The sequence below is a fragment of the Pongo pygmaeus genome, chromosome 5, assembly GCF_028885625.2.
Source record: "Pongo pygmaeus isolate AG05252 chromosome 5, NHGRI_mPonPyg2-v2.0_pri, whole genome shotgun sequence".
NCBI classification, from domain to species: domain Eukaryota; kingdom Metazoa; phylum Chordata; class Mammalia; order Primates; family Hominidae; genus Pongo; species Pongo pygmaeus.
Genome location: NC_072378.2, coordinates 133,408,335 through 133,430,559, shown reverse-complemented (window position 1 = coordinate 133,430,559; position 22,225 = coordinate 133,408,335). Strand labels below are relative to the sequence as shown.

At 36.0% G+C, this 22,225-nt stretch overlaps 1 long non-coding RNA gene across 1 annotated transcript; it reads right to left on the bottom strand.

Moving 5' to 3' along the window:
* Positions 1 to 320: 320 nt before the first annotated feature.
* LOC129039612 (uncharacterized) lies at positions 321 to 18,784 on the bottom strand. Its single transcript, XR_008503369.2, has 4 exons — positions 18,287 to 18,784; positions 10,400 to 10,453; positions 6,717 to 6,894; positions 321 to 802 (listed from the first exon to the last, which is right to left on the bottom strand). It is a non-coding gene; the product is annotated as an uncharacterized LOC129039612 (long non-coding RNA).
* Between the last annotated feature and the right edge of the window lie 3,441 nt (positions 18,785 to 22,225).

The window sequence follows — 22,225 nt, the reverse complement described above, 5'->3', positions numbered from 1 at the left end:
CTACTTTGCAATTTAGATCAGGTTAGAAGTTAGGACTGGAGAAGTAGAAATAGCCAGATGGTGATGAAAAAGAATTATGCCTAAAGTCTCATATTCCCGATCTTTATCATGATTCTCAATGTACAACTTGGAATTGATGAAACTCAGTCATGTGAGCTGATACTTTCTTGAGTGCCTAAATCAATTAAGACAGTTATTAATAGTAAGCAAGTTCTCAGATTTTTTTGGTTCTAAGGTTTTAACCGAGTGAAAGTGTTAATAATAATGACAATAACCACATAAATAACTTGCATTTGAATAGTGAGTTATAATTCTCAATGCCTTTTTCTTAGCATTATCATTTATTACTCACAAAAACCAATGGGGTAGGCAGCAAACATATTAGCAATATCATTTTATACATGATAAGTTTAAATTCTCAAAAGTAAAAGTTAGGTGATTTGTCCAAAGCCATATTTGTAAAAGTAGATGGAGCCAGGACTGCAACACAGACTTTATTCTTCATTCAGTACATCCATGTATGTTCTCCATGTTATTTTAAAGTGATGTCTCTATTTGGAAACTGTAAACTAAGGGAAAACTGTCCAGTCTAGAAGTACATGTTTCCTTTGCCAACATCAAGCACCATTCCACTGCCACACTGCAGTGACAATCCATTCTGCTTTCAGGTTGAGTGTTCTGCTCATTGTAAAAAACTTCTTTGTGATCTGAAAGGTGAGACAGCAGTTGAGGGTTCTTATTCTCACTCTGCTCCCAACTGTCTTCTGATCATCTTTAAATTCCCATTTCCCATAGTGGAAGACTAGGGGAGAGGTGGGAATGGTTAATGGGTACCAAAAAAACTTGGAAAGAATGAAGAAGACCTACTAGTTGATAACACAACAGGGTGATTATAGTCAATAATAAACTTATTGTACATTTTAAAATAACTTAAAAAGTGTACCTGGAATGTTTGTAACTCAAAGGACAAATGCTTGAGGAGATGAATACCCCATCTCCAAGATTTGCTTATTTCACATTTGCATGCCTGTGTCAAAACATCTCATGTATCCTATAAACATATACACCTGCTATGTGCCCAAAAAATTAAAAATAAAAAACTAAGTAAATTCCCATTTCTCTTTCTTTCTGCACCTATGTAGTCTACATGAAAGTAGACCTCTTATCAGCTCCTTTTTATCTCCTATCTCAACCCAGGAAATAATAAAACATTATTTCTAACACATTGGTCTCAATTTAGACCAATCTCAAATTTTACTTACCCTTTAAAAAATTGTTTGATTCTAACCTTTCTTCAAGTTACTTTCCAGACCCTCTAATTTTCACACCCAACCTTCTTTTTAAAATTATATTTCCTATCTTCTTTCTTCTTCATCCTGTTCTTGCTTTAATCATTTCACTAAATATTGTCATTTTTGCCAATCAAATTGTCTTCTTTCTTGCCATCCTCAGAGACTGCCAAAGCTTTCAGCCCTCCTTATCTTTTGCACTGAACTCAGCCTATCCCTAGTGCTCCTATTACCAGTTTTCTTTCCAGTCTAATCTTTCCTCACATTGTTGCAGAATGTTCTTTCCAGCCCAGACTGATTCTGACAGTCTCCAATGCAAAGCAGTCTCTGTTGACTTCCATGACCTGCAATATGTAATACAAATTCCTTAGCTTGGCACACAAGACCCATCACAAGCTGGTCCAAACCTCCTTTTTGCACTTTATTTCCTGCCTCAATCATTCTTTCTCCTTTCATAGCTCCATGCAGGTGCAAATGCTATTTATTCTGCCTGGTAAATGCTCATTCATCCTCTAACACCCAGCTCAAGGGTCACCTTCTCCCATTCCCCTGTGTGATTCCAAACTATGTTGATTATACCCTTTCAACAGTTCTTGCCATATGGCAATACTGTTTTTCCACTTATGTGTCCATCTCCCAAACTTTGCTGTGTTTTGCTCACTGCTTGGCACATAGTAGGTTCTTTATAAACTTTTCAGTAAGTATTGATATGAATAAAGAAATTCATGAATGAAGTAAGGGAAGCAGGTAACTTTATAACATAAATATCAACACTTATGTCCTTTTATTCACCACAAGGGAATAAAAGTTCAACATTACAATAAATAACTTACATGAAAGTGTGTGTGTGTGTGTGTGTGTATACACACATTAGCCCCAGTAACTATTCCCTAAGTGTATTTCAACTACTGAAGTTTTAACAGCTGTCATATATGTAAATATTGCAATAAATTTGAGGTTGCAGTTTTATGGCATTGAAGTGAAAATGAAAAATTCCAGTGAAACGCTATACTGCAGCAGTATCATAGAGGCTAAACATTATAGATCACTATCACAAGACATAAAACCATGTGAAGTAGTGAACCTTTTTTAACTTCTGATAAAAATGCACTGTTAAGGGAGTAATAACATAGATTTTATAAGATATAAGATACAAAAAGATAGATATAAGATATAAATAAGATATAAAATGATAGTAGCATATCACAAAAAAGTAGATAAAATTGGACCAAGAAAACTAAATATTCAATAATATGTAAAAATTATTTCTCTTTATTCTTTTATCTTTTCAAATGTATCTGTAACATACATGTATTATTTTAATAATGGGAAAGACAAGTAAAAAAGAGTGTGCTTACATAACTATAAGCTCTTTAAGTCAAAGAAACAGTTTAACCAGTGGCTAAATAAAATTTTTAGCTACTTAGATATTTTAATGTTATCATTAACAAATCTAATGTTTTTATATTTCTTTTAAAACAAGATTGTTTTCTTCTAATTTTAAGAATAACTTATTTGTTGTGGTGAATATCTAAAGGACAAAAAATTTAAATTACTCATAATTACACTAGCTACAGCAAGTGGAATTATGGCTTATTGACTAATTATGTCAATATATCTTCCTTATTCAGCCATTTAGCATATACATTTCTGTGTCCTTCTTTTATTTTAACCTATTAGTCTGTCTGAATTTCTGATTATTTCCTTAGGAAAGTTAGTCTTTGTATGGAGATGATTCCCAAATTTACATCTCCGGTCCTGACCTTTCCACTGAGTTCCAAATATAAGCTCACATATAAAACTTCTTCCTTAATGGCTTCAGGCATTTCAAAATCTAGGAGGCATCTCAAAGTCAATGGGGCCACAGCAACAACTGATTCCCCTGTCACATTTCCCTGTTGAAATTCTCCCTCCCAAATGTTCCCATGTCATAAAAGAACCCCCAACATGGGTAGGCCCATTTGCTTAGGTCAATAATCCATGGGTCATTCTTAATTTCTCTCATTGCAGCTTCCTCCTTCCAAGAGCTATCAGCACCCCATTCAAAATGTGCCCTTCAAAGCTTTTTATCTCTCCTGGTGCCTGCCACACTCTAGTGTAGTCTTCATCATCTCGTCTCTAGACTGCTTCAGTAATCTTCTCATTAGCTTTCCTACTTGAAATTCTGCCTCCCTATGAAGCCTGTTCAAGAGTACACTGCAATATGAATTGTTTTGACTTGTAATATGACTTGAAAATGTCAATCATCACACTGAGACTGAGAGCTAAGTTTTTAGATGTGCCATCTGAGGCCCATGCCTACCCCTTGCGCTCTTCCCATCAGTACTTTGCTGGTAAATGTTAAAAAGTGGGAGTAATAAAAGTCCTGGTTTGTAGCATTTGCTGATTACTCTGGTGTACATACTCCTCTGGTATAAATCCTTACTGATTTCAAGCTACCAGCGTGATGTCACTGACCATGCAATTGAAAAGAGATGTTTGTAATCAGCTCTTCGAGGCAATATGAACAGGCCGCAGCACATCACTGGGACCCAGCACACTGGGTCTTTTTGTTCCCACTGCACACTCTTCTGCTTTAGAGCCTTTGCATCTCTTCCACCAGGACCACACGTGGCTGGTTACATATTGTTATTCGATTATCAGCTGAGATATCACCTGTGGTAATTAATTTGATGAGTCAACTTGGGTAGGCTACAGTGCTCACTTACTTGGTCAAATAAGAGCAAGACCAACTTGCTTGGCCTTCATTGCTGTGAAGACAAATTTTAGATGTGATTAGCATTTAAGTCAGTAGACTTTGAGTAAAGCATCTTATTCTCCATAATATGAGTGAGGCTCATCCAACAGTTGAAGACCTTAATAGAAAAGACTGAGGTCCCCGAAGAAGAAGAAATTCTACCTGCAGACTGATTTTAGATGCAGTAGTGCAAGATCACTCATTCTTTGGGTTTCCAGCCTGCTGGTCTGCCCTGCAGATTTTAGACTTGCCTGCTCCCACAATCATGTGAGTCAATTTCTTTTATTTTTTTTCTTTAAACGGAGTCTCGCTCTGTCGCCCAGGCTGGAGTGCAGTGGCGTGATCTCGGCTCAGTGCAAGCTCCGTCTCCTGGGTTCACGCCATTCTCCTGCCTCAGCCTCCAGAGTAGCTGGGACTACAGGCACCCACCACCAGAGTCAATTTCTTAAAATAAACCTTTCTCTGTCTTTGTTTCTCTCTCTCTACACGCACACATATGTAGGTACATAAATATGTATGTAACTATCTATCTATGTATCTATCTGTCTGTCTATCTATCTAGAGAGATGTATACACACACTGTTAAAATGTATATACATCCTACTGGTTGTTTTTCTGGAGAACCCTCACTAATACATCACCTCTTCAAAGAGAGCGTCCCTGACAAACTCTGGTCACTCTTTAACATATTACTCCTATTTATTTTCTTCACTCTATGTGTCACTTTCTATAATATCTTACTTATTTGTTTATGTACATGGTTATTGTCTATTCTCTCCTGGCCCCACTAGAATGAAAGTACCATAAGAACAAGTACCTGGCCTGCCTTGTTAATTGCTATATCTATCATCTCCTTTGTCTGTCATAAAGTGGTGCTTTTCAAAAGTTTGGTCAATGAGTAATACTAAGAAATGTAGTTGGGGATCAAAGAATATATTTTTAAAAAGGTAAGACTCTTGGTACTTTAAATGCTTTATAGAAAGCTTGTATCAATTAAAACGGTCATCAGTGTCAGTATTAGAGTGACTATCTCAATATTCTCTCATTTACATCCTGCATTACTATTTTGGACAAGTTCTGCTAATATAACCAACTACTCAGAAGTAATCCACTTCTCAAAAGAACATCTTCGGATTAGACAACCTGACATACACATGTGGCTCATAGCATGATACAAAACACTTCTTTACTTTCCTTCTAAATGACCAACTGTGCATACTGAGGCTATCTCAGACAGACATTAGAGAGTCATCCTCCCTTTCCCACTATCTCAGTTTTATTTTTTTCTCCCCATCCTAGTCCTGGGGTAAAGAGGGATCTCCAGTAGCATTGCAATCTTGCAAAATAGGAGGGAATCAAGAGAAACAGTTCCTCCAGACCCAGGCTCACAGCAAAACATTAACACAGCAATTAACCTGCTCTTATAACATGATACTTGTTCTCTGTCTCTTCCCTGTACTTGAAGAGTAGCTTGTTATTGTAGCTCTGTATTATATTTTTAATAACCAGTAAAGCAAGCCCCCCAGAATACCTCTTCAAGCATTTCTTTGATTTTTTATCTTTTATTCTTTCTATTATTCTCAGACTATGGTCTCAGAAGGGAGGTTGGGTGAGCAAACCCCTCTAGTATAGGGTTGGGCTGGCGGGTGGAATGGAGGATGTGTGAAATCCCGTTGTACCTCCCCTTGTCCCCACTAATCCAGCAGACAAAGTGATATCTCATTTTAAGTTGGTAACATGTTTTATTATATTTATTAGTCACATATATTTTCCTTATCTGTGAACTCTTATTTACAAGCACTTGGACCTCTTTCTTATTGGCAAACTTACTGGTTGGCATGAGCTGTATTTAATGACATAACCCTTTGTCATTTTTCTGAAGATACTTTTCAAGTTTATTGCTGATCCCTTAATTTTGCTTATGAAAGGATTTAATGTATCACAGTTTGGGCTTTTTATATTGATTTTTTTCTTCTTTAGTGATTACTTCTTTTTTTTTCTGAAATCTGGAATTATATTATTATTTATATAAATTATGTATCATTTTATTTTTTGACATTAATTTTTAATTTATCTGAAATGTGTTTGGCTATAATCTTTGAACATAGTTTATTTAATCCACTGTTACAGCAGCATTCATTATATATCTTTGTAATTTATTTGATTTTTCAATTGTATTTTTATTTAATGATTTTATTTGGTTTATTGGAGTTTTGTTTATTTGTTTGCTTATTGTTATTTGCAGTGGTACTGTTGTCATATAGAAAATACTTATGATAATTAGGATTTGTTTCTAGTTTTTTTTCCTATTTCTTGAATCTGCCTTTTGATTCTTGAATCTAAACCACTCTGCCTTGTTAATGTGGCCCTGTATTACATTTTTAATAACCAATAGATCAAGCCCCCCAGGATACCTCTTCAAACATTTCTTTGATTTTTCATCTTTTATTCTTTTATTATAAGCATCTTTAACAGGTGCTAAGAACTCAAGAAAATCCCACTAGGAGTCCCACTGTCATACACTATATCTAGAACCTAATATGAGAAAAATATCTGCCTTTAAAATGTCAAGGCTCTTATCTAGCAGCACAAAAAGATTACTGACTCTTAATTAAAATAAAAAATTATGGTAAAGAGGTTAAATGAATAGGTGATAGGTGAAAACTATAGAGAAAATTTTGGATAAATACCTGATTTCTGGATCCAAGGCCATAATACCAATCTTCCCATCTCCCACCTTCACACAATTGAACATTCTGATTCTTACTGAGCACATATTCTTCATGATGAAAATAATTTTGTCTTCTTTCAACACTCGGTTGTATATGCTACACATTCAGGTCCCTGATGTAAATTTTTGACCTTCATCTACAACATAGTGTGCATGAAAAAATCATTTCAACTTTCATTTGAAGTGTGAAGGAAGCATTATATATCTTATAATACAGGAGGGAGATTACCAAAGGAAAGAGGAAAACGATCAAATTAAGCAAATCTCATAACTCTCTTCTTTAAACAGAGGGGTAAACCAAAGCTAAAAGCATTCCAATGCATGACTCAATTCTCCTCCTGATCCTGTACAGTTAAGGATTGTGTGTTCACAGAAGGCTCGCTTCACTAAGGAAACCACAGTGAATCTATTACGCAGGAGCTCTTATTTCAGGATGTTGCTGCAAGAATTCCTTAGGGTTTTTCCTGTAACCTTGAGCAACCTCTTTAGACATCATTCACCAGTCACACACAACTATATATAATCATACATTACAAGGCAAAAAAAAAAAATTTCCCTTACTTTCAATTAGATTGGAAAGCCATATTTTTCTCAAAAACATTTTTAGTTCTTTCCCCCAAAGTTTATAATTACTTCTTTTATTTATGATTGTATGGAACAACTACAATTCTTAAATTAAGAGGATTTTTCGGTGAACTCTAACCTTTCTATTGCAGTGCAAGCATAAATACTCAATTGTTGTTTGATTATTTATCAAGGGCTGGGCTGTGGGCTTAAAGTTTCCCATTGCATTTTTTAATTTACTAGATGTTTTGGAAATATAAGAACAAAGGATAGCTAGAACTCCAGAAAAATGTGGTATCTGATGAAAATATGAGAGTTTGAAATCTTACTATTTCCCCAAATTAATTTGCTTATAACCAATTTCCTTCTCACTTAGAAAAAAAATATTTCCTGGCCCCTAACTAAAGAGTCAAATATTAGAAAATGCTTCACAGGAGCATAAATACTGGAATTCCTCAGAAAAACAAAATTCTTCTTTAAGTGGGATTAGAACTCTGTTAATTCATTGGATAATGACAAGTCTTTTTTTTTCTTTACTCTTGCAATAGTGCAATGATTGCATCTCTTTCAATCTAAGAAATAATTGCACCACTATTGTTTTATCATGATATAATACCTGTGTTTGCCTGTCAAATACAGTATATTGAGTTGAGAACTAAGTTTGAGAAAAGTAGTATATAATATAGCTAACGTCCCCTTCAAGTCCTAGAATAAAAACTTTAGACCTTCTTAGAAATAACTGTTAACAGTAAGGAATTCTGACATTACCACACATTTTTTTACAAACAATAAATGTGTAAAAAGTAATGTTTCATTTTTGAAAATAATAAATAATAAATGTGTATGTACAGATAACAGCAGGAAAAATCTGTATGTACACATTTATTATTTGTAAAAAAATGTATATACATATTTATTATTTGTAAAAACTAAGAGCATCATGAACCTCATAGTGTCTAGTAAATATCTAAATTGTTTTTAAAGCCTCTATTAGTGATACAGGATCAAATCAAGATTATTAAAAGTGAAAATGAATTTGGTACAATGAAATTACTTCTTGGAGGCAGCATGTTACGAAACTCTTATCATGCTCTGTAGTTTAACTGGAAGAGTTTCTACAGTTTAGGATAGAACTGGAAAGACTTCACATAATAATTGATGAAGACATCTGAATAGCTGGTATTAAGGATACATTCACACTTTACTTCTTTCATTGCCAGAACTTTTAGGCCATCCATAGAAGCAGTAAATTTTACCTAAGGTATTTAGACAATAGAAATATTCAGGAAAAATAAAGATGCACATTCTGGAAAAAAAAAAAAAACAGTTCAAATCATGTTTAAAACAATTGTGTTTATGCACAAGGAAAGAAAAAATAAAATTTAAAGCATGAGATAATTAAGTGACTTTTGTGGACTCTTACACATTACCTGTAACAAAGGGGAATAAAGTCATTGAGGCATTTTTTTAATGAATAAACATATTCTTATAAAACATGAAAAATTTCTGAAAACCAATAACAAAGATATCTGGTATGTGCGACATCAACATTCATTTGACACATTTTTTATTACAAATTTAATATATACTAGATTATACTCAAAAACTTCCAAAGTTTCCATTGTCTCCTAGAGTCATGATTCTCAATTCTGGCCTAGAAAGCTTTTTTTAAATGCTTTTGTCTGAGTCTCTTTCTTGGATAATTCAATCAGTATCTCTGAAGGTGGAGCCCAGGTATTGGTGTTTTGATAAGAGTTCCCCAGGTAAATGTAATGTCCAGCAAATGTTGGGAAAAAATACTAAATGTCTCAATCTGGCATTCAAGGATTAGCTCTTCAAGCCTTGGCTCCCATTATTTTCCTATCTGAGTGTATATTTCACTCTGTATGATTTAATAACTACATTTGCCTTGCATTTTCCAATCTCTAGACACATCTTTGCTAATGCTTTTCCTTCTGTGGACTTCTCATCCCTCATACCAAAGTTTAACCACTTGTTAAGACCTTTACAAGACACTAACAGCTATTGAGTGTTCAGTCTTCCCATTCTATAGAAGTATTTACATCCCATACTGTATTTCACAGCCAAGTGGAGAAAGTGAGTAAGCTAAAGGCAAGAATAAAACGGGGCTGTGATAACAAGGGTAGAGGGTGCTGTGAGAAAGCACATAGTAAGAGCACCTGACTCAGACTTGGAAATCTAGGAAAGCTCCTAAGGAGCTGGGGCCTGAGGGATGAGTGAAACTCAGGAGAGGAAAAGAGCATGTCTCAGAAGAAGAAAGAGCATGTGTGGTGGCTTAGAGTCAAGAGACAACATGGGTTATAGAGCAGGGAGTTCTCTCTATATATAAGGTGGGAAGTGGTTGTTGGCAAGTCTAGAGGGAAAAACAGAGGCCAGGTTATGCAGATAGTGTCAGTTTCTATTAAGAGCTTGGGTTTTAAATAAGGAACAACAGTGAGCTAGGGAAGAGTGTTAAGAAGAGGGTTAGCACAATAACAAGCAGTTTAGAAAGATCACGTTTGCTGTGGCATAGAGGCAAAATTGATTTGGGTAGGAGCAAGGCTGGAGACAGGGAAACCAGTCAGAAGGTTTTTGCAATAATCAAGATGAAAGATTATGGTGGCATGAGCTAGGCAGTGCCAGTGGCTTGAGCTGTGACACTGTCCTGCACACAGCTGCAAATGCAGGATCGTTCTTTGTAGAGAACTCCCTAGAGAGCAGAAGAAAAAGTTTCCAGAGCCATCTGTATGGAAGTGGTGGCTTAAGCCATGGAAGTGGAAGTGCTTTCCAAAGCAAAAAAATTAGAAGAAGGCAAAGGACAGAATCTTAGGGAATGCTGACGTTTAAGGGAAGAGTCAAGAAGAGGCATGAAATAAAGAACAGGCAAGTACTGAAGGGAAGCAAGTTAATCATGTATTGACTAAGGCAAGATTTTTGGACTCCTCCTTGGCAAACTTGTCCACTGGTACCTAATCAGGCATCTAATCAGGTAGCACAGCCATCTCTTATTGCATTATATTGTGTATCTGTGAATTATTATTCACAAAACTGGAGTGTAGATTCATTTAATTTTCATACCTTGTCTTAAACATGCAGAAGTCGGGTTCGGTGTAGCACATCTTGGTGTCACCCCTATACAATATTAGTAGAAAAAAAGAAACTGAAGACCAGAAATGTTAATTAAAATAATAAAAAAAGAAGGGAGGCAGAAGAAGATGATAGCAGGAAAAAATATAGTTTTAACAATTGATAGAGATGAGGAATAATAAACACAGTCCCTAGAATTTTATTAAGACGGCATCTGTAAAGAAAGCGGTTTCTCTGACTTTCCAGGCAGGACAGATTATATGCTCCCAGGCACTGTGTGATTCACCTTTGTAGCATGCTTCAAAATTGTTATAAAATACCTAATTATATAACTAGTTAAAGTGTGCTCCCAACTCGGGCTGGAATATAAGCATCTAGAGACCCAGGGCCAAATTTGTGTCTCCATCTACTAGAATAATATCTGACAGGTGGAACATGCTCATTAACTAGTTATTGAATAAATGGGGGAGGATAAAGAGATCTCACATAGAAAGCACTGAAAGAGAAAGTACAAGATGAAGGGAGGTGGGATTCAGAGAGATGAGAAGTATGGCCCAGAATGCAGGAGTCAACAACTGTTGTAACTTGAAAAAGCACTAATCATAGGTTGGCCATATGTCCTGGTTTGCTGAGGACGTCTCCAGTTGACACCTGTTCCCTTAGTGTAATTATTAAAAGTGCCCCCTTTCATTCTCAAAAGAGTCTCAGTTGTTGTGATGAATAAATATCTAGAACATTTAACTAGATATTTGAATGGAACATCAGACAAAGAAAAAAATATATATGTGTGTTTAAAAAATACAACTTTAGTCATATTTCATTTGGGGTGAAAGTTTATGGTGAGCAAAATAGTATAGAAATTAGCATACTATACCAATTTAATTATAAAATTTAAGGTGTATTAGAATTCACTGATCCCTCTTTATTTGACTAATGCTTAGTCAAATAATTTTTTAATTGTTTAATTTTAAGAACATAAACTTGGTCACAAGGTCCTGATTTTGTATTCTCAAACGCTGTTTTCACCATGACACAATGAAACGTTTTGGAGTATAACTCTGCTTTTGATAGAAGGCACTACCAGGCTGTTCTCCTACTTCAAACAGCTGTCTGTAAACCCCACTCTTGAACATCAATCACCTAAATTTGCAAAGCCCTGGGAATTCTTTGGATCAAAGCATCTTTTAACTGAACAACACTATTATTAATTTGAATGTGAATTTGAAAGTTTGCCTGGTGGGTGGAATTGAATTGCCCTGCTGATTTTATTAAGCTGATCAAACTTCACTATCTCGTAGCAATTCTTTTCTATCTACTGTTCAGGATAAATAGATTCTCAAACTAATCCCAGAAAATACTGAGTAATAACTTTTCATTTCAGTGTGGGCCATGACAGGCACAGGTGAGGAGAGTTAATCAGTTGCAGGCTGTTCTGCTGCTCAAAGCAGCCAGAAATCCCTCTAGAATCTTGTTATTCCACAGCAGATGCCCCAGTTTGAGGAATAGTTGAAATTTTTTCCCTGCCCAGAGATGCTATAAATTTGTCTTATTCATTTTGTATCCACACTATCTGGTATATAGTAGTGGCTCATTATAAAATGTTCTGGCTTTTTTTTTTTTCAGCTTATTTAGCAAGTTTTTGTTTTTGTTTTGTTTTTTGGACACAAGGGTCTTGCTCTGTTGCCCAGACTGGAGTGCAGTGGCACAATCATAGCTCACCGCAGCCTCAAACTACTGGGTTCAGGTGATCCTCTTTTCTCAGCCTCTTGAGTAGCTGGGACTACATGCACACATACCATACCCAGCTAATTAAAAAAAAAAAATTGTAGGGAGGGTGTCTCGCTATGTTGACCAGGCTGGTCTTGAACTTCTAGCCTCAAACAATCCTTCTGCCTTGGCCTTCCAAAGTGCTGGGATTACAGGCTCGAGCCACTGCGCCTGGTGATTTAACAAGTTTTTTATACAATTTAGCAAAATTTATATAGTGTGGCAAACAGAGCACTTACAAATATTTGTTGAACTAATAAAATTGTTATCCACTGATTTCCCTGGAAAAGGATTTGAGAAGGCTCGTATGAAAGTCATTTACAGGTTTTTTAAAGAATTATTTGAGTTCATATTTTTGAAAATTATTGTTGGCCTCACAGTTTTTCATAACTATGAGACTTATTTTTATTATAATCATCATGCCAACACTTAGAGAATCAAAGTTACATAGTGAAGGAATAGTGTAGAGGTCATTGCATCCACATGAAATAGCTTCCGTCCTCCTCAAAGTCCTTGGCTGGTCTTCAGCCTGATCTTACCTGGGCCCTTATTTACTAAGTAGGGTGCTTTCAACTACTGCAGATCAGGGTTAATTCATTTCTGTTCCTGGTTCTGTTACTTACTAATTGTGTGAATGCAGAGAAGCATTGTTTGCTGAGTCTCATTTTTTTCATCTATAAAATGCTACCATTGTCTGCTCTTCCATGCTCCCATAAGACCTTACAGTTGCCTCTGTTATCTGAGCTGAGATTTATTGATTTCTCACTGTGTCAGATGCTTTTCTAAGCTTTTTATATCTAACTCATTGATCAAGACAAAAACTCTGTAAGTTTTCCATTTCCTTCCCTTTTTCTCTCCCTCCCTATCTCTCTTATTCCTTCTTCCTTCTTCGCATAATAAGTGTATATATATGTATATATATTCTTCCTCCTATAACAAATATATATCCAAAGTTATACATCTGCTATGAAATAGAGCCAGAACTCAAGCAATATGGTGCCAAAAATTCAAACTCTAACCACTTATTTTATTTTTCGTTTTAATTAAATGAGTGCACATCTTTTCTCACCACTAAAATGAGTTTCTTAAGACCAAGGACTGTATTTTATTTTATTAATATTTTATCTGCCTTATACCCAATTGTTTAGTTGGTATGGGGCACATAGTAGGTATGCCACGAATATTTGCCAAATATGCAGCTGAATATTTGCCCTGCTATCTCAAAAGGATCACCTGTCACTCCTGTGATTAGGTTATGTTATGTGGCAAAGGTAAAGAGATTTTGTAGGTGAATTAAGGTCACTAATCAGTTGACTTTGAGATAGTCAAAAGAGAGGTTATGCTGGGTGAGACTGACCTAATCAGTTGAGCCCTTTAAAACAGACTCAGCCAGGCATGGTGGCTCATGCCTGTAATCCCAGTACTTTGGGAGGCCGAGGCAGGTGGATCACCTGAGATCAGGAGTTTGAGACCAGCCTGGCCAATGTGGCAAAACCCCGTCTCTAATAAAAATAGAAAAATTAGCTGGGCGTGGTACGGCATACCTGTAATCCTAGCTACTCAGGAGGCTGAGGCATGAGACTTGCTTGAACCTGGGAGGCGGAGGTTGCAGTGAGCCGAGATCACACCACTGTGCTCCAGGCAGGGCGATAGGGCCACTCCGTCTCAAAAATAATAATAATAAAATAAAAGAGACTCAAAGTAGCAGCCAGAGAAGCGCCTACTGGCCTTGAAGGAGCAAACTTCTGTGATGTGCAGAGGAATCACATGACAGGAAATGGCAAATGGTCTCCAGGAGCTGGGGACTTCAGTCATATGTCACCAGAAACTGAATTGTGCCAACATTCAGTGAGCTTGAAAGAGAGTCATGAGGCTTAGACAAAAATCATGTTCATGGCTAATACCTTGATTTTAGCCTGGTGACACCTTAGGCAGAGATCCAGCTAAACTCATGGCCAGACTCCTGCAGACCATCAGTTAATAAATGTATGTTGCTTTTAGCTGCTAAATTTGTCATAATTTGTTGTCAACAGTGGAAAACTAATCCAGAGCCACTCTAACATTAAAATTTGGGTTTTGTTGAATTTCTAGATTTGCGTGTTATAATGATTGGAAATATGAATTGACTTTGGAAGAGGGAAGTAAAAAGGCTGCCCTTCCATGGCATCCATCAGCATTGGTCTGTACAACTTTCCCATATTTTATTTTTTTCCGCTTTACTCCAGATCCCCACTGCTATTCCAGCCCCCCATGGGCACCCTCTTTCATGGTGTAATATATACCTTTGGCTATGTAATGATCCTCACACAATACAGTGTTATTGAGCAATTGTGTGTGTGTGTGTGTGTGTGCTCTTAATTCATATAAATGATATTGTGTAATACTTCTCTTTCTACTTCTAACTTTATTCTCTCAAGCTTATGATTTCAAAATGTAGCCACATTGGTACTATTCATTATTATCTAAAATTCATCAGCCACTTATCCATTTCCCTAGGTTTTGGACCTTTACCTAGCTTCCAACTGCCTTCTTCCACCAACATTACTGTGGTAAGTATCTTCAAACATGTCTGTGTATGCTGGAGAAATATGCTCAAAAGGGGTATTGACTGATCGTAGGGTATATGTTTACGTGGTTTTATTAGGTGCTGTCAGATTGCTTTCTGGAAGGCTAGCTTACATTTCAACCAGCAGTGCAGGAGAGTTCCTGTTTCCACATAATCTTTCTAAAACTCCGTGTTGTTTATTTTTTTTTTTTTAGTTTATTCAATTCGATGGGTGTAAAATTTTACCTCATTAGCCATTTGAATTTCCCCTTCTGTAACATTCCAATTCATGTACTTTACCTATTCTCTTTCATTCTTTCTCTCCCTCAGTCTCTTCTTTTTTCTTCTCCCTCCCTCCCTTCCTTCCTTTCTCTCTCTCGCTTCCTTCCTCTTTTAATTTGCAGAAGTTTCTTATACATTCTGATATTGATCTCTTTTTACATGTATTATCATTATCTTTACCAAATCTGTCACCTATGTATTTAATCCTTAATTTTAATGTATCAATTATTTTCTTATGATTGAGACTCTGGGGGTACTTTTTGTAAAAGCCTTTCCCACCACAGAATCACAATTTTTCCTTTCACATTTAGTTTTTTATTTAATTTGAAATTTATTTTTGTATGCAATATGCAGAAGGCACCTAATCTTACTTTTCCCCCTATATGGAAATACTTTCCCTCAACACATTCAATTAGCAATCTATTTTTCCCCACTAATTTGTGGTATCATCTTTTATTATATATAAAGTACAATAAGCAGATTAATTTCTGGGCTATCCATTCTACTTTATGAGTCTGTTTGTTTCTGTGCTAGTGCCTCAGTGATTATTTTTTAAAATAATTGTTAAGTCTGAGTCCTATAAGAAGCAGATACAAAGATGGAGAGAGGGCTGGGAGCTAGGGGAGTCATCAGACCATCATGCCAGTCTGACCTCGGGTGGAGAGGCGATGGAAGGAAAGAAGAAAGGTTGCCAAAAGCCTCTTGGGCTGCCGTGCAGTTTTAAGGAGAGTTTGGTAAGGTTATTGGAGAGTCCTGGAGCCAAAGCTGCCTATTAGAAGCCTTTCATGTCCTCCAGTATTGGGCTTGCCCTACTATTCCCACCATGTTTAATGCTTGAGTAGGAGCAAGCCTACTCTCAGGCACAAATGCACCAACATGGTAAAGCATTTCAGAGTGCAGCACCTAGGGACTGGCCCACTCACGCTTGCTGCATTAGAGATGAAGAGGGGCACCCCTTTGTTACCAATATGGTGAATCCACATGGGGATTCAAGAGTGAATCTTCTTTTCAAGACTTATTTAGTGATTCTTGGCTACTAAATTTCAGAGTTAAGTTTGTCAAATTCTTCAAAATATCCTGGTGAAATGTCTATTGGAATTGTATTGAATTTTTGGATTAATTTGGTAAGAATTTGTGTCTTTGAAGTGTTAAGCTTTGCCATTCACAAACGTATCATACAATTTTATTTTTTCAAGCATTGTTTTATTTAATTGAGGAGGCTTTAAAGATTGTCCCGTAAAAGCCTTGTGCATTAATTGTGGTTAAATGTTATATAATTTAGAAGATTGATTGCTATTTCAAAGTCTATTCATCATTTATTGGTTTATGATTCCTCAACACATCATGCTATGCTTCTTTGGGTCTTATACATAGTGAACAATCTTCTTTTGTTTTGGTTCACACTTTGTCCTTATGATTTCCATCTCTACCATTTACATGGACATGTCTTCTCTTTGTTTAAGTGGCACTATTAATACCTTTTCCACTTCCAAGTGTTTATGAGTGTGTCAAATAAGCCAAAGTGTATCAAGTACTTTGTAAATGGAAAAGTGCTAAATAGATTAGCATTTTCCCAGGGCCTAGCAGAAAGTGAGTGCTCAAGAAATGCTTGTGGACTGGAGATGGAATGCTATTAGCATATTATAATAACATATTTTCATTTTCCATCACCCAAAGTCTCTACTTGTTGTCTTCAACTACACAATGGGCATAGCCATTTGAATTTATCAGACTCAATATCTCTTGTTTTCTGTAAATGAATAGTGCCCTCTTACTCTTTTGCCATAGTAACTTACAATTAGTAAGAGCTTCCATGTATATGAATGATAGCTGCCTCCTGGGATGCATCTCAGCTTTTTAATATTAAGGGTGAAAATAGTCTTTTTGCATAAGTTCAAATGTCTTGGATAGTGTCTTCAGATATAACTACAAATCTTATGAGGTTTACCATCAGCTACTTGTCACAGACTCAAAGATAGTGAAGCAGAAAACAAACAAGAGTGCCAAATATTTTGCAAATTATGACCTTGCGTTATCAAAAAAAATTTCTTGTAAGTGTAACATAGGGAATATGCTTGTTAAAAATTCATGGAGTACCATCATTTTAATAATTTTATTAATTTATTAATGTGGTTTCTAAATTAGTTTTCATATATCAATAAAATTATTTTAAAATATATATAGTAGTTAAAGGACAGCTTCCCACTGTAAGTCCTCATTCAGAAAATGACATTTTCTGTTTCCCTCTACTGCTAATTTGCCATAATATGCCTGTTTTTATCATTGACTTTGGATGTTTTTGTAGCTTGTGAAAATACTGAATTTTCAATTCCCCCTTAAACATTTCCCCATGATCCTTTTAGGCCATCTATTCGCCACTTTCCTTTAGCTCAGTAAAGACTCAAGAACAGTGTCTGCCTAATCCCCTGTCACCATATAAATAGGCAATAAAGAATTTACAGCAAGGTCAACTCTTAGGGGAAAAATATTTAAAAGATCATTAAAGTAATTATTCCCTGGAACCCAAGGTAATTGTTTTAAAATCAGATTTCTAGAGTTGCATGGCTATCAAATGAGCAAAAAGTTAAGAGAGTTAGGCACAAAGTGTGCCACTGGTACCACATTCAGCAGCCTTTCAAATGATGGTTTAGATTTCATGGTGAAATCATACAGATTAAATGTCATTCATCGTGTCATTGAGTTTTACTGTGGAGCTGAAGATACAGGTGTAAAGTTCTCTTCTGGTTCTGCTTAATGTGATTTGAGTCGTTGGTCAAGGCAACCTTCTTGATGGCTCGGTTTTCTGATTTATACTATGCTTGTCACTCACTTAAGGAAGTTTTAGGTGAGGCAGATGGAACTCAACCTGATTCATTCATTGGTGATGCACAATAACTGTATACTTCTCACCCAGGTTTATTTATTCAAACCTTCCAGACAGCTTCTTCTGGTGTTTGTCAGCCAAGACTTCTGTGTTATTATGGATGGCCCCATAGCAGCTCTCGCCATTGTAAATAAATCTCCATATTACAGACGGGAGGAGTCTGGCACAGAAAGAACACCAAACAGCAGCACTTTCAAGTATTATATATATTTTAACCAGGGTCAACACTTAGTGAATAAGGAATGTTTAATAAAACACTTAGGAAATACAGGCACATCTGTAAGTGCCAAATTATCAGAAATATCACTTATTGACATAATGTAAAATGTTAATACACAAACCCCCAGGATATGATAATTTATGTATTTATTTCTGAAAAGAAGCATGACTGAAGACTTACCTAATGTCAACTGATTAAACTACATCAGAAGGTGTATTCATTTTCTATTGCTCCTGTAACAAATTCCCACACAATTAGTGGCTTAATACAACATAAATTTACAGTCTCACAGTTTTGTAGATCAGAAGTCTGAGTAGTCTTGGCTGGTTTCTCTGCTCTAGGTCTCACAAGGTCAAAATCAAGGTGTCGCCAGCCTGGCCTCTTATCCGGAGGCTCTGGAGAAGCCTCTTTTAGACTTATTCAGGTTGTTGGCTGAATTTAGTTGCATGCAGTTGTGGAATTGAAGTCTTCATTTCCTTAGTGGTTGTGGCTGGGCGTCAGCAGGTTCTCAGCCTCTAGAGGCTGCCCCCATTCCCTGGTTCATAGCCTCCTTCATCTTCCAAGTCAGCCACTGCAGAAGTTCTTCTCACTCTTCAAACCTCCCTAACTTCCCCTTCTGCCTCATCTGTCCTGTCCCCAGCAGGAGGAAGTTCTCAGCTTTTAAGGACTTGTGTGATTAGGATTGTCTCTCTTCTTAATTACATCAGAAAGTCCATTTTGTTGTGTAACATAACATAGTCATAGGTTCCATGAATTAGGATGTGGGCATCTTTGGAGGACATCCTACCTACCTTCCACAGAAGGTAAATTACAAAGGAAAAAGTCGTTCCACTGGATTTGGTCTATGTGCATCCACCTTTGACAGGCCTGGTGATAGGCAACATACTTGGGGAGAAAATCCATTATGTGATGTGTCCAATGGAAGCCTTATCTGTGAACCACCTCCCAGTTGAAAGCAGAGTTCAGTAGCCACAGAGTCTGCTTACAAGACCAAACAGAAAATTAGTGGATTTTTCAGTTTTTAGCCTCTGTAATACATCAGTGTCATTATTCAAAAAGCAATATTCCAATCAATGGGCCACACTTATGTAAAATTATCTCCTAAAATAAATTTTCAATTGATAACTTTTAAAGTAAAACAAAAGGCAGCCATCCAGCGAGAATTATTAGCTTGCTTTATGACATTGGTGTAACCAGTGCTTCTCGGACTAGATTTCTTGTGCCTTGTGCCTCTTGGACTCAGAATTACTGAAAAGCTAATGAAAATTTCTATTACTTAAACTACCTTGGGGAGTAAAAATGAAGAATTCATTAGAAGGTAAATTCCCCAAGAACAAAGATGGAGGATTTTATTCACTGATGAATTTTAAGCTCCTAGCATAGTCCCTGACACAGCGTGAACATTTAAGTAACATTTGTTGAATGAATAAATGAACGAATGATGAATAAATGAAAGACATTCTATTATCAAGCACAGATTAAGCTAATCTGGACAATCTATCATTATTTTGATTTGTGTCCTTGTTCATAAACAAGCTGATGATGTAATGTAAAAATACGTATAAGGAGATATTTTTAATGGACATCTCTTATAGTTTTCTTAATGTTATAGATCTATTATTACAATATGACAACCTCTGTGACTATACTGTGAACAGACTTGTCTCATGGATTAATAAAAAAGTATTGAATGACACCCAAACACTAAATTATATGTGTTAATTCTGTTCATTATTTCAAACTTTCATATTTGTAAGACCATTTCCCATGAATTTTGCATGTAGCAAAATTTCTGTTTTAAAAATGAATAGAACATGAGAATAGCAAGTGATATGTTAAAATATTAATGTTGGTAAAGGCCATGAATGATTGTTTTTGTTTATAATCATAAATAAATATTATGAGCATTTTACTTTCATAGCCAGAATGCAATATCCTCCAGAAAGTAGCAAGGGACTGGTCTTTGCAGCTCCCCTGATACAATGACGGCCATTTCCTAATGGCCATTAAGGTGGAACGGAGGCAAAAGGAAGATTTCCAGAAGTCACAAAACTGGGATGCCACCTATAAAAATAAATAAATAAGGATTTGAGATGCCAATAAAATTCTTTTAATAACTTACATAGTCTTTCACATAGATTTTTTGATAGATTTTTTGATATTAATGTTTTACATATTCACAATAGTTGTGAACTGAATGAAAATAAATACTAGATAGAATCAGTTAATAATCTTAAGGAATTGTATGTCTTAAGGTCTGTGGATTTGACAGACTCACAAAACAGGCTGGGAAAATATCCACAGATCAGGTATCAAGGTAATCTTCCATTCACTATACTTTCCTCTCTTGCATCTGGTAAGGCAAAAAAAATTTACCTTACATTTTTCTGGAGAAGTACTTGCTTCCCTAGGGATATTCTGCTATTGAAGCCTGCATGGATATAAAATGATGATCAGAAAATCAAAGGTTTTAAAGCTTACAAAGTAAATCTTATGCTTCTCACCAATACAAATTAAAATTTGAATTCTTCAATAGTAAACAGTTTGAGAATTTGGACTACGAATGAGTTACATTCTATAAGCTAGAAGATGTGACCAGGCTCTGTGCAGAATAAATTGGTTAAGGCTGAAGGGGAAGTCAAGAGAGCATGCCTCGCTTCCAGGGACTCATACAGCTGTTGTATCAGGAGGGAAATGTGTCAGTCTTTGGAAGCAACAACTACTAAAAAAAGACTGCAATCCACAGTTTCTTATATGCAATTGCCTAAAGCTTTCAAAATTATAAAATGGGCAGATTATAGCTCATAGTTCATTTTTGTATTTGAAGAGCTATTCTGAGCACTAAGAAAGCCACACAGAAAAATACTTACAAAATCATCTAAAAATGTGACCTGTATACACGTAATTTTTCTATTTGCTTTCCGCATAATCTTTAGAGGATTTAAAAGAATGTTTACCTCCTAGCTTCTAGGCATATATATTTGCAGGAGTCTTCAAACAGAAGGAAATATTCTGAAGAACTGTGAATAAATTTGATATGGGATGCATTTAACAGCTGGAAGGATTTCACACTTTGAGCCCAATTTACAAAACTTTCAGGTTGGCATTGTTTCAATTCTAGTCCTGGAAGTCATAATTTCCCAAGAATTTTTCAGGATTTGGATATTATTTGTGTAAGGAAAATGCATCATTTCAAAAATAAAGTTATCATAGCAGAACCTGGTCAAGCATAAATGTATAATTGCAGAAGAAATGTCTGACAGCATTATCCCACTCCTACTCTCATTCAATTCAGACAGCCAGCTTCATTTCTTAATGATCAAAGTCCTTTCTTTGCGAGAAAGCAGTCTGTATTTTCACATCCCACATCCTTAATAAGCCCAAGAAACTTGCTACTGCATTAAAAGAGAAAATACAAATTCCAATATGATAAATATTAATAAAGAATAGAAACTAATTCAGTTTTGTTCTAATTTGTGTGTGTATGTGTGCGTGTGCGTGTTTTGGTGGTAGTTGTGTGGGAGATAGAAGAAAAGTGAGATTAAAATGAAGAAACTCTGAGGAACTGGAGTGGGTTTGCTTTTACTGGTAAGGTTAAGTATGGAAAAGAATAGTTGGCCAAGAGACAAACAGCAGGGAAGTGAACCAACCCTATTCTGCATTGCTACTGTTAGCTGATTTGCTCTGTATCAGGTCTTGTGCTTCCAGAACACTGGAACGTTGATGGACAGTGGAAAAAGTGGGCATTGTATCCTTCCTTTCATAGCATCTCCTTAGAGAGGCCCCCAGAACTTTTTGTGTGTCCAGATTTCTCTAGATTCGAAAAAGTGAATCAAAACTTGGACTCTGTTTTCAAATTGTAATTTGATGCAGCCTCAAAGAAAATTTTACAAAATTGCCAGTAATACAACCACCATCATGAAGCATCAAGTTGTCTTGGCTTTGCCTGGACTCATGAAATGTCTTTTTGGCTCTGTGAACCATTCTTTTTAACCCTAGTTGTGATTGCATTTTGAACCTCACATTATTACATAAATCTGCCTTGCTCTCATTTGTTTTAGCATTTACATTCAAATGCTTTATTTAAAGGAATTTTGATGTTTTTAATCTTATGAAAAT